Below are 12511 nucleotides of genomic sequence, written 5' to 3'. Positions count from 1 at the left end.
CTGCCACAATATTATAAAGAAAGTGTTACCTGGAACACATCTATTTTCTTTTCTTTTTTCTTTTTTTTAGATGGAGTCTTACCTGTCTCCTAAGCTGGAGTGCAGTGGTATGATCTCAGCTCACTGCAACCTCTGCCTCCCAGGTTCAAGTGATTCTCCTGCCTCAGCCTCCCAGGTAGCTGGGACTACAGGGGTGCACCACCATGCCCAGATGATTTTATACTTTTAGTAGAGATGGGGTTTCACTATGTTGGCCAGGCTGGTCTTGACCTCCTGACCTCAGGTGATCTGCCTGCCTTGGCCTCCCAAAGTGGTGGGATTACAGGCAAGAGCCACTGCGCCTGGCCAGAACACATCTATTTTTAATGACTGAACTTGATAGCTCCAAAATCCCCTGGCCTGACAGACAGGAATAATTCTGCTTCTAACTGTCCCCCACTATTTCTCCAGGGATCCAGGGCCTCTCAGAGTTCACCTGAGCTTTCCCAAGGCATGTTTGTTCTCTCTACTCTGCTGTTACTACTGCAAGTGACTTTCACAAGATGCTTCTGAGCCTAGCATTGCTCTGCTGGTGACCACTGCAGCTAACCCATCCCAGCCTCACTGGGAGAGAGAGGGAAAGGGCAGCTCCTCTTCCTTTTGTTTTTCAGACTAATGTGAGACAGATTCTTCCCTTTATCTCATAAGACAGCTGATGCCAGGAACCAATTTAACAAGACATTACTGGAAGTTGACAGTGAGTGGGGGAGAAGTAGTATAGCACACTCTAGACTGGCCTTAGGGTCCCCTGTGAAGCTGGTTAGATGCCTCATTCTCCATCCTCTTTCAGATGTCGAGAGAATTTCTGCCTTTTGGAGCTTGGACAATATTGGTCACCTACCCAGAGAGAGGAGAAAGATAATCGCGATATAAATGTAAGGCCGACTTCTTTAGTCTTTATTGCCTGCCTAGGTGTGATCAACTCCCAGAATGATAGTGAAAAGATCCATTTCCTTCTAAGAGGTACTCAACTACCCACCCACTGGCATATGGTCTGTCCCTAAGGCACTAGCAAGACAATCACAGCATAATCTGACATCATGCAGCTTACATATTTTAAATGTGCCCTGGGGAGCTAACAATGGGCCCAGATTTATTGAAGTTACTCTTAAATTAGAGATTGCCTTTTTTTTAAAGACAGGATTTTTAAATTTGATGATGACATGGCTGTGACCAAAAAACAAACAAACAAACACAACAACAACAACAAAAGTTTTTTGGAGCCTGAAAGAGCAGAACCAGGAATCATCTGGACACCCATTTAGGGGAAGGTCTGACCAGTGCATGAGGCAGCCTAGATATACTGAACAGGGGCTTATTAATTTGTTGACTGTCATGAAGGCTTTGCTAGCAGCCCTTTGTTTCATATAAAAATATAGGCATGAAACCAAACATATATTCCCTGTGTGTTGGCCACACTTTACTTTGCTCCCTAGACCCACACTAGGTGAGGAAATCAAAGTTCACCCTAATCACTTCCTCTAGGAAATTTGATTCATCCTATAAGATAACATCCCTCAATCCTCCAAGCCCTTTATTGCTATGCTTAAGCACTTTTTTAAAAAGTAAATAAATATATTAACGAATATTATTGATATTTGGGGCTTCATTTTCCAATCCTTGCAAGTTTATGCACCTTCTTATGGTGGGAATTTATGCAGTCATTTGAGAAGATTTGTTAAAAGTCTATAACATGCTGGGCGCTTCAGAACCCCGGGGATACAGCAGTGGAAAAAAATAGGCAAAATCATGATACTCATGGAGCTTATGTTCTTGTGGGGAGGCAGACCAGTAAATAAATAGAAACAAAAATGTCAGGTAGTAATAAATTCTGTGATGAAGATAAAATAGGATACATGAAAAGGTGACTGGGTGTTGATTAGGAAAAAACTCAGAATTCTTGAATTTGAAGCTGCTCACATCTTTCTTTTTAGAAAAGATTCTGCAGCATCTACGAGCCAGTTCACCTTGCAAATGATTGGTGTTCAATAAGCATTATAGGATGGTTTAAAAAATTTAGTTTGGAGCCTGACCAAAGTTTCTTTTTCATGGCTTTAACTACATTAGTTCATAGAGGATTTGTTTTTTGATGTCTAAATCAGGTGGTATCCTCAATGGGCTTTTAATGCAAGCTTCCTCTCCTATGTTTCCGTCATATTGCCAATTGCCGCTTATACAGGTTACATAAAAGCAAATGCAAAAAATAAAGTTATCTCAAATTCCGGTCAAGAAACACCTGCTAAATAGTTGGCATTATCCTTAGATAATCTTCTCTTCGAGCAATTTTGGAAACTCCCTAGTTGTACTTCTGTAAAGCTTTGCACCTGGGAAATGGCACAGAGGCTTTTATGAGAAATGCTATTATAAGCCTCTCAGTAGAGCTGAGAGACAGGAGAGGCTGCGGGAGCCCTATTTTATAGTACAGTAAGGTTAGCCATTTACTGTTCCCATAGGCTATTTCACTTGCAATAAAGGTCAATGGGCCTTTTTAGGGAGGAGAGCTAGACCCCTGTCTAAAACTGCCATCTTCGGCAGTCAAAAAGACAGCCTGCTTTAGATTCTTCTGGAAAGTGGTAGGATTTTTATTTCACTGGGAGAGTGGTTCAATATGATCAGCTGATGAGCATGGCAATAAGAATTCACAGACTTCAGAGCAGAAGACTTAAACCCTAAGGTAGCTTGACCACAAAGCTAAGCAGGGTGTGTCAGTCTGTGGCTCTGCTTGTTACCTTCATTTATGAACTCTGCCAAAAAATGCAACATTTCTGTACCTGGAATTCTTTGTCCCTAGACTTCCTGAGAGATTGGTGTCCTAAAAGACAGTGGTTTGCAACCCATGGAGCTGCAAATCCAGTACAGCAGAAGTCGTCCTACTAACAGTTGAATGAAATCAAACTGAGTATTTCCTTAAAGACACTGGGCTTCAACATTTTTGTTCAATATCTTCTAAAGGAATTTTGAAAATCTATATACGTTCCTTCAGTTTTATGTTATAATCTAAAAGTTTTCATCAAAACTTAAATGGTTGCAAAGGGTGTAATATATGGTCTGTTGTAAATATTGGCTTTCAAAAGTAATACTATTACTCAGCTTGTTATAATATATCTAATGGAATATAAGTAGTATAGCACCATGACACCCACCATCATCCATTTAGTAAGCGATAGGAATTTTACATCATTTCTTTTTCCCTTTGAATTCTTATTTCCATTCTTTTACAAAATTTTATTATAATAAAAGATCTTTCTGTGCTTAGGAGTATTTAAATTTTACCTTAGTATAATTACACCTTAGTTTTCTATAATAAATATAAAGTGAAATTACAATTTGTTTCTTTCCTGTGACCTTTGGCTCTGTTAAAAGACAATGCATCTGGATGGAGCTGTCATTGCGATTATTGCCAGTAGTACCTGTGGCAGAGACAGTACTCTGTGCTCACCACACCCTTTTTCTTCTTGAAAGTCCAAGAAGTTTTTATTTCGTAGTCTTCCACTGGGAGAGTGGGCAGAACTGAAATCTTGTTTCCTATCCTAGACAGTTAAAAGTGTATTGAGACCAGGTGTGGTGGCTCACACCTGTAATCCCAGCATTTTGGGAGGCTGAGGCAGGTGGATCCCTTGAGGCCAGGAGTTCGAGACCTGACCAAGATGATGAAACCCCGTCTCTACTAAAAATACAAAAATTAGCTGGGTGCAGTGGTGTGTGCCTGTAGTCCCAGCAACGTGGAGGCTGAGGCAGGAGAATTTCTTGAACCCAGGAGGCAGAGGTTGCAGTGAGCTGAGATCGTGCCACTGCACTCCAGCCTGGGTGATAGAGGGAGATTCTGTCTCAGAAAGAAAGAAAGAAAGAAAGAAAGAAAGAAAGAAAGAAAGAAAGAAAGAAAGAAAGAAAGAAAGAAAGAAAGAAAGAAAGAAAGAAAGAAAGAAAGAAAGAAGAAGGAAGGAAGGAAGGAAGGAAGGAAGGAAGGAAGGAAGGAAGGAAGGAAGGAAGGAAGGAAGGAAGGAAGGAAGGAAGGAAGGAAGGAAGGAAGGAAGGAAAGAAAGAAAGAAAAAAGAAAGAGAGAGAGAGAGAGAAAGAGTGAATTGAATTTCTCTGTCTCTCTCTCTCTCTCATCTTCCCAAGTGGAACTAGAAACTCTGGTGGCAGAGATACAAGATGGAAGCAGAGCTATCTGGGTCACCCTTGGAAGAGAGTCCCCAAGAAGGGCCCCTCATCTGCATCAAACTGTGCGATGAATGAGCAATCAAGTTTGTTGTGTTAAACCATTGAAGTTTTAGGTTTACTTATTACAGTTAGGGAGTTTATACTGTCCTGATGATTATGGGGTATAACTGATGAAAACAACATGAATATATTATAACTTTAGACAGGTAATTATTAAGATTAGAAAATCAAACTCTTAAAATGCATCTCAATGAAAACATTGAGAAATCTTGTTTGTGTAGATGGGAATGAAGACAGCCGTGGCAATGTCTCTCAATTCCCATTGAGTTATATGCACAAGGTGATCTATAAGAAAAAATTTTTAATAATCTGTCAATTTAGCAACCGCTTGACTTGCAAAGGAATTTTTTTTTTACCCAGGGATTCGAGTCACTCATTTTCTTGACATCCTCCCCAATATTTCAAATTACCATTTTTTTGGAGCTCCAGAGTACTTTGTATCCCATTGCAAATCACCATAGCAAGATTTTGTGAAATGGGAGAAAACTACTGGAAAAGGGAGGTGGGTAAAGATTTCTCAGACAGTCAATTTTATGAACAAGTTATATGCAATTTGAAAATCCGTAAATTAATTCCCTAAAAACTATCTATATCAATATACTCTTTGACGGTCTCTATGAATGCCCTGGGGAAAAAGATGCTGGTTAGGGAAGAGGGAGAGGAGTCAGGAGCTGCAGTGTCTCCTGACCTAATCCTCCTTTGGCTGCAGACCTTTACCCAACCCTTGGTCCATCTTTCCCTGAGCTTCCTCCTAACCCACATTAGCTCCCAGTAAAAAAGGTCCTGATCAGGATTAAAATCTGTAACACATAAGGAGTTATTTTAAATCAATGAGAAAAGTATGATTACTCTAACAAAAAAGATGAGCAAATGATATGAAAAGACAATCAACAAGAGAAGAAATACAAATGGTTAATCCCTATAGAAAATCTTAAAACTCACTCAGAAATCATAGATATGCAACTTAAGATAATGAAATACCATTTTGGAAATCAAATTGGAAAGAATACATGAACCTCTAGTGGTGGTTAGGAGGAAAATAAACTGGTTCAACTCTTCCAGGTAGCAATTTGGCAATGTGCATCAAAAGTCTTAAAACGTATAAAATTGAGCTAGCAATCCCAATTCTAAGAATTATTCTAACAAATTATGAATATGGAAAATGAAGATTCAGCCTCAAGTTTTATCACAATGTTTTGGTCAAGGTTCTTTTGGTTGTAAGTATTAGGTTGCAAAGTATCTTTCATTTGAAATGCCTCTCCTCTACTGTTTTTGCTGGGTCTCTTAGTTAAAATTCTTGGTTGATTTAGTCTGATTGCTTGCTGAGTGCCAATAGATTAGCCTCATCCTAGCAGCTGTTTGGGAGAAGAGGTGTCATGATGTATAGGGTTGCTTCTTCCAGGTACTATATGGGGTTAGAGTTGGGTTCTTCATATCAAACAGGAAATGAAATAAACATAGCATATCTAAAATGATGAAGAACAGAACTAATTTAAAATTCTGACCTAGTATGTGAAGCAAACTCTGACATCATGCAATAAGATAGTTATTAAAAATGTTCTTATGGAAGAACACTGACATCATGCAATGAGATAGTCACTAAAAATGTTCTTATAGAAGACTACTTAATAACATGGGACTAGACTTGTGATACTTTTCTATTTTTAGAGAAAACATAGAAACACTGCAAAAAAGAGTGTAACTTCATTTTAAAATTCTTATATTTGTAAAGAAACAATATGCAGCAAAACTGTAGTAATAGAAATATGTGGATGGTGGGACTACCAGCTATTATTAATTTCTTTTCTTTATGAAATCATTATTTTCTAAATTAATTACAGTTAACATGTATAAGTATTTTGATAAGAAAAACAACATTACGATTCAGCAAGAATTCTTCAATCTCCAAGAGGACTGAAAAGAAACAAAGTGAATCTCAAATTTTGGATGAACTATTAATAATTAGGTTCTTCTTGGGGATTCAGACAACAGGCTGCAAAACACCTACCCAGCTCCTGGAAGCGCTGAGCATACATGGGCTCTGCTCAGCAGCAACAGCAGGTTCCAATTGCTATAGCCAGGGGAGGAAGAGATGCCACGGAGAGGAGTCCCCACATCTGTTCTTCCTGCTCCCCACTTTCCTCCAGGAATTCTAAAGCCCTTCAGCTATATTTTATGATTTCTATATGAAGACATGTAGTTTGGGGCAAAGAAAATTGGACTCAGAAACAGAGGGTTCAAATCTGTTCTGATACTTTACTAGTTAATCATCATTAAGCCACTAAACCTCTTTGAGCCACAGTAAAATGGAGAAAATAATAGGCAACCTGTTTATTCATATGGTTGTTTCAACACTTTAACGAGACAATATGTGAAAGTACTTGAAAAAATGATATGCATACAAGCACACATACATGCTTCTCTCACACACACACCCTCTCTATACACACAAACACACATACACACACATGCACACACACAAAAATACTGTATCTCAAATGTATACATTAAGCAACTGGGGAAATACAAATTAGAAACCTAAATCCTTGATTAGACCTTGGCTAAACGTAAATGAAATTATAGATCCTGTGGATTCGATGAGATGCCTCGAGAAGAAAATGTCTTGTTGACGCGAATACTTTGAGAAGTGCTGATTATTATTCTCTCTATAAGATAGAAAGAAAGACTTTCTGTTGGTGCCAGGCCAACTCAGAGTCAGAAGAGAATAAGCAGGATTCAGAGGAGGTTTGATTCAAACTGGAAGAGACAAGAGGGTGCAGAACTTGAGGAACAGGCCCAATAGGCTGAGTGCTGTGGCCCTGCTGGTGGAAGAGAAGGTACAAGAAGAGACCACTCTAGTGGATGATCCCTTTCAGATGAAAACAGGTGGTATGGCATCCACCACAGTTTCCCAAAGAAACTAAACAAAAGGCACAAAAATAAAATCAGTGAAGAGGAAACCCCTGGGGACACTGTTTTCTGCAGAAACCAACTGAAGGGATGAGAATGCAGACATAATAAAGTGCGTTGAGACAGAGCTGAAGAAGAGGAAAGAGATTATGGAAGACAAGGAATAGAAAGTCAAACTGAAGAACACAGAGGACTGCCTTTATGAACTTCAAGAAAACATTTGTGTTTCCTCAGCAAAGAAGACAGAGGAGATGCTTTCTAGCCAGATGCTGAGTGGCATCCCCAAGGTGGACCTCAGCATCAATGCTAAAATAAAAAATAATATCATTTCCATGGAGGATGCCAAGGCCCACCTGGGAAAGAGCAGCAGAACAAAAAGAAAGACGGTGAGACGTCCTTTGTGCCTACCAACGTGGCTGTGAGTATGTGCTGAACAACCAATTTTTATCATGAGGAGCTCAACAGCCTCATACACAGAAACAAAGAGCCTTGAAAGCAGGTGACAGGGAGAAGCCAGAGCCTGAGTGGTCCTTTCCAAATGGCAAGCATCCTGTTAATGAGAAGGCCCCTGATGACTATCACTATGAGAAGTTCAAGAAGATGAACAGGTGGTACTGAGATGTGTAGAATGGAATGTAAATACCAGTTCTTTCTCCCTCCATCCCTTTCACTGAAAAATGCTTCCTGGATAGAACCATGCACATTTGCCATTAAACAGTTCCAAAAATAGACTTTCTTACTCCTGCTGCTTACCTGCTGGATTTGTCAAGCACTAAATTCGTAACTTTTTGAAATAAAGCAATGCATAGATTTCCTATTTAAAAGCAAACTCTATTCTCGTGGGCACTAAATCTTGTTTGTAAAGGTATTGGCTTTCTCTTAACATTTGTTCTTGGTCGGGAGGAAGCAACTATGTGTCCATGGTATGCTATTAACAATACCCTTTAGACTGTGCTTTTATCATTATATATGCAATCTTGTCTTCTACTTTCACATATTTGAAATGGGTTCAAATATGTTTAGAGTGGGTCTAGCTGACAGCAGAAAAATACTAGAATATCAGAGGAATACTGGTATATTCTAACTTTTACAAAGTTTTTTATTAAGAAAGAAAAGGCAAAACTATATATATTTTTATCACTTTCAGAATTTAATTATTAAATACAAAATGAATTTAAAAAATGAAAGATAATCCTCCTGCCATCGCCACCATCCTGGCCTCGGGGGCGTCGGCCTCCAGGTCCCCGGGAGGAGAACTCCCAGAGATACTAAATCCTCGCTGGAGGCAGTGGTTTCTTATGCGAGGGGACGTTGCGGAGGGCCCAACTTTGGGAGCCGGGCCGGTCGGTCTTTGAGGTCCGCAGAGGGACGTGATGGGCGGGAATGGGACGACCTGGCTCCTCCACTGGTGGGGCCGCCTGTGGTGCTTGCGGACTCGGGAGATCCAGTGTCCAGTGGTAATCTGTGAAAATGGTTCGCTATTCACTTGACCCGGAGAACCCCACGAAATCATGCAAATCAAGAGGTTCCAATCTTCGTGTTCACTTTAAGAACACTCGTGAAACTGCCCAGGCCATCAAGGGTATGCATATTCGAAAAGCCACGAAGTATCTGAAAGATGTCTCTTTACAGAAACAGTGCGTACCATTCCGACGTTACAATGGTGGAGTTGGCAGGTGTGCCCAGGCCAAGCAGTGGGGCTGGACACAAGGTCGGTGGGCCAAAAAGAGTGCAGAATTTTTGCTGCACATGCTTAAAAACGCAGAGAGTAATGCTGAACTTAAGGGTTTAGATGTAGATTCTCTGGGCGTCGAGCATATCCAAGTGAACAAAGCACCTAAGATGCTCCGACGAACCTACAGAGCTCATGGTCGGATTAACCCATGCATGAGCTCTCCCTGCTACATTGAGATGATCCTTACTGAAAAGGAACAGATTGTTCCTAAACCAGAAGAGGAGGTTGCCCAGAAGAAAAAGATATCCCAGAAGAAACTGAAGAAACAAAAACTTACGGCACGGGAGTAAATTCAGCATTAAAATAAATGTAATTAAAAGGAAAAAAAAAAGATAAAGAATGTTTACTTTCTTCTGAAAACAGGAGCTAAATAGGCCAGGTGTGGTGGCTCACACCTGTAATCCCAGCATTTTGGGAGGCCGAGGCAGGCAGATCACCTGAGGTCAGGAGTTCACAACCAGTCTGGCCAACATGGCAAAACCCCATCTCTACTAAAAATACAAAAATTAGCTGGGCCGGCTGGCTGGTGCCTGTAAACCTAGCTACTTGGGAGACTAAGGCGGGAGGATCGCTTGAACCCAGGAGGCAGAGGTTGCAGTGAGCCGAGATGGTGCCACTGCACTCCAGCCTGGACAGCAGGGTAAGACTCTGCCTCAAAAAGAGAAAAAAGAAAAAAAAGAAAACAAGAGCAAAATAAACAAGAAACATTGCTGAAAGATAAGCTAGGGGAACAAAGGTCTTATTTAAATTGAAATATTTTACTGTAGTGTTTAGAATATAATAAATTATAACCCCTTTCTTCTAACGTTTACTGAGAAAGGCAACATGTTCTCTAAGTTACTCAATTTTTTTTTTGTTTTTGAGACAGGATCTTGCTCTGTCACCCAGACTGGAGTGCAATGGCGCAATCTCAGCTCACTGCAACCTCTGCCTCCTGGGTTCAAGCGATTCTCCCGCTTCAGCCTCCCAAGTAGCTGGGACTATAGGAACCTCCCACCACGCTTGGCTACTTTTTGTATTTTTAGTAGAGATGAGGTTTCGCTACGTTGGCCAAGCTGGCCTCAAACTCCTGACTTCAAGTGATCCACCCGCCTCAGCCTCCGAAAGTGTTGGGATTACAGGCATGAGCCACTGTGCCCACCCAGTTATTCAAATATTAACAATAATTTGACCATTAACCATAAAATCTGAGATTACCACAAAGCTGGTAAAACATCTCTGATACAGAACATTGTATTTGTTTGCTTCGCTATGTGTAGAATATATTATAAGAAATTCCCTTTGTTCTCAGCTGAATATGAGCTATCCATTTTGGAGAGGCCACCTATTCCTCAGTCACTAAACTCACCAGCCAAATTAAACCCCCACCATACGTACTGGCTAGGTTCTCTTATTAGTCCAACACCTTGGCTCTAGCTTTCTCTGTATAGACCCCCTGAATCAAAGGATGCTTCTAGCAGATTCAGCTTCCAACACAGAGAAGTCTGACTTATTTCACGTTATTCCAGGTTACATGTGGGCAGTGGGCAGTAAAAGAAGATAAACTAAATTTTACTATATGCATTTATGTGTTGTTGAAATATGATTTTATCAATAATTTACTGTCTTTGTAATAATAAATACCTTTGTAAGTGCTTTGAATATAGCACACTATAGACACTATTATTCATATATAAACTGGAGTGAGGGGTTGGGGCTTCACATCTTCCTCCATGCACTGAAGTGAACCAAAAACTACCCTCCAGTTACTTGTCCTGAAGCTGGATCTGTTCACAGATGCATTTCCTTTCTTCTTTCTTTTCTTTTATTTTCCTTCCTTCCTTCCTTCCTTCCTTCCTTCCTTCCTTCCTTCCTTCCTTCCTTCCTTCCTTCCTTCCTTCCTTCCCTTCTTTCCTTCTTTCTCACTCTTTCCTTTTCTTTCTTTGTTTTTCTTTCTTCTCTCTCTCTTCCTTTCTTCTTTCTTCCTTCCTTCCACTCCCTCTCCCTCCCCCCTCCCCCTCCCCTCCCCTCCCCTTCCCTTCCTTTCCTTTTTCTTTTTCCATCACTCAAGCTAGAAAGTGGTGGCATGATCATAGTTTAATGCAGTCTTCAGCTCCTGGGCTCAAGTGGTCCTCCCACCTCAGCCTCCCAAATAGCTGGGACCACAGGTGTGCCGCCATGACCTGCTAATTATTATTATTATTATTATTATTATTATTATTATTGTAGTGACAAGTGTCTCTCTATGTTATTCAGGCTGGTCTTGAACTCCTGGTCTCAAGCGATCCTCCTGCCTCAGCCTCCCAAACTGTTGGGATTACAGGCATGAGCCACCAGACTGGATCACGGATGCCTTTTCTTGACATCTATGTTACTGGCCTGCCCATCCATTAATTTAAAAAAAATTGAATTGCCAGCATTAAAAAGCTCAGGTGATCTTTGCATAAAAATACAATATGGTGAATAAAATGGATTTTTAGTTTGCATACATTCTACATATTGTCACTCCCCGCCCCCAGAGGCTGGGCAACTGAAAGGGACATTTCTAAGCTAGGCAGTCAGATGTGATTTAACTTAAACTTTGACCAACGAGATGCATTCAAGTAAGATTTAAAAGGCAGGCGTCCTGGCTGCTCCTGGTGGTTGGCATGATCAGTTCAAGCCCGCTTTGGAACGCTGCTACAAAAAACCCTTTGTAAGGGTCAAAAGGTGGATGGTGTCAGCAGCATCTTTACGCTGTTGTTATTTTTGTTGGTAGTGTGGCCCTGGACGGGTGAAGCATGGCTCTGGAACCAGCAGCAGCAGCAGCAGCAGCAGCAGCAGCAGCAGCAGCAGCAATATCTTCCCATTTCCTATGTTGTTCCCGGAGCAAACCGTTCAGGGGGAAGCTTACTGATTTCCGGTCCTCTGACTCAGGCAGGGTTAGCAGCTTCCTTTAGGGGCAATTTTTCCTTGTTCCCTGTCAGAAAGTCCTGGAGGCCTGGTCTTAACATGTTCTAAGCACCTAATTCCCTGTGTTGAAGCCCTTTGCCCTTTATGCTTAAAATAGCTAGAGTGGTTTCTGTTTTCTGTAATAGAACTCTAATACACAGGAAAAATAAGAGACCTAGCAACATCTGGCCCCTATTTCAGTTCTGATAACAATAAGCTGGTCATGAGCAGTCAGCTCTAGGTTGCATATTCCCTACCACACCTTATTGTAACCCCCAAATGGATATCACTTGTCAAATGCTATTTTATCATTGTATTTTTTAGTGTTTGTTTTTAATAGACATCCATTTCTCTTCATTGTTTTACCTTCTTGCACTGTGTAGGGATTTGAGTTTGAAAACTTACTAATACCTACCCAAAGCTTGGTGGAAAACATTTTAAAAAAAAATTTCTTAAAGAATGTAATTCTTTCATTTTGAACATACTCCAAAATGTCCCCTAATTAAAGCCAGAAAACTGGACACCTGAACTGCATTATTTAGGTCCCAGTTAGAACTATTTTTACTGAACAATGAAACCAGCGTTATTAATCCTAGATGTGTTATTGAGGCAACTGTAATGTCACCTCTACAGGGACACAACAAACAGATTTCTTTCAAGTCAAGTTTTATCTTATAATCACGTAATAGGTCA

General features: G+C 40.6%; 1 protein-coding gene and 2 pseudogenes across 4 annotated transcripts in view; 2 read left to right on the top strand and 1 right to left on the bottom strand.

The window, feature by feature from the left end:
- Nucleotides 1-12511, bottom strand: part of LOC105488541 (schwannomin interacting protein 1) — an 804156-nt gene that overhangs the window by 169013 nt on the left and 622632 nt on the right. The gene's annotated exons all lie outside the window — the stretch shown is intronic.
- LOC112427835 (splicing factor C9orf78 pseudogene) lies at nucleotides 6298-7791 on the top strand (annotated as a pseudogene).
- Nucleotides 8584-9213, top strand: LOC105488538 (large ribosomal subunit protein uL22 pseudogene; annotated as a pseudogene).

This window comes from Macaca nemestrina, chromosome 2 (assembly GCF_043159975.1).
Source record: "Macaca nemestrina isolate mMacNem1 chromosome 2, mMacNem.hap1, whole genome shotgun sequence".
NCBI lineage: Eukaryota > Metazoa > Chordata > Mammalia > Primates > Cercopithecidae > Macaca > Macaca nemestrina.
The sequence above is the reverse complement of the archived record's forward strand: the minus strand, read 5'-3'. Positions and strand labels throughout refer to the sequence as shown.